The sequence below is a fragment of the Mandrillus leucophaeus genome, unplaced genomic scaffold (assembly GCF_000951045.1).
Source record: "Mandrillus leucophaeus isolate KB7577 unplaced genomic scaffold, Mleu.le_1.0 Scaffold1275, whole genome shotgun sequence".
Taxonomy (NCBI): Eukaryota; Metazoa; Chordata; class Mammalia; order Primates; family Cercopithecidae; genus Mandrillus; species Mandrillus leucophaeus.
Window position 1 is genome coordinate 44453 of NW_012101154.1, and position 688 is coordinate 45140.

Below are 688 nucleotides of genomic sequence, written 5' to 3' on the forward strand. Positions count from 1 at the left end.
GTTGGGAGGTCCCTCACTGGGCGGGGCCTAAAGATCTCCATGCCAGGGAGAACTCAAATCTCTGTCAGCCCAAGAACACTGGCGGGGATGGCTGCAGGCCCCCAGTTGGGAGGTCCCTCATGGAGCGGGACCTCGAGACCTCCATACCAGGGAGAACTCAAATCTCTGTCAGCCCAAGAACACCGGTGGGGGTAGCTGGAGGCCCGGGTTGGGAGGTCCCTCACTGGGTGGGACCTAAAGACCTCCATGCCAGGGAGAACTCAAATCTCTGTCAGCCCCAGAACACTGGTGGGACTGGGTGTAGGCCCCAGTAGGGAGGTCCCTCACTGAGCAGGATGTTGAGACCTCCATGCCAGGGAGAATCCAAATCTCTGTCAGCCTCAGAACACTGGTGGGGCTGGCTGGAGGCACCAGTTGGGAGGTCCCTCACTTGGCAGGACCTCAAGACCTCCATGCCAGGGAGAATCCAAATCTGTCATCCTGAGAACACTGGCGGGGTTGCCATAGCAAGGTGCTCTACCAAAATGTGGCCACACTGGCTCTTTAAGAAGGTCTCTAATGCATTCTTCCTCACTGGGCAGGACCTCCCAACCAGGCCTCCAGCCACCCCCACCAGTGTTCTGGAGCTGACAGAGATTTGAATTATCCTTGGTATGGAGGTCTCGAGGTCCCCCCCAGTGAGGGACCT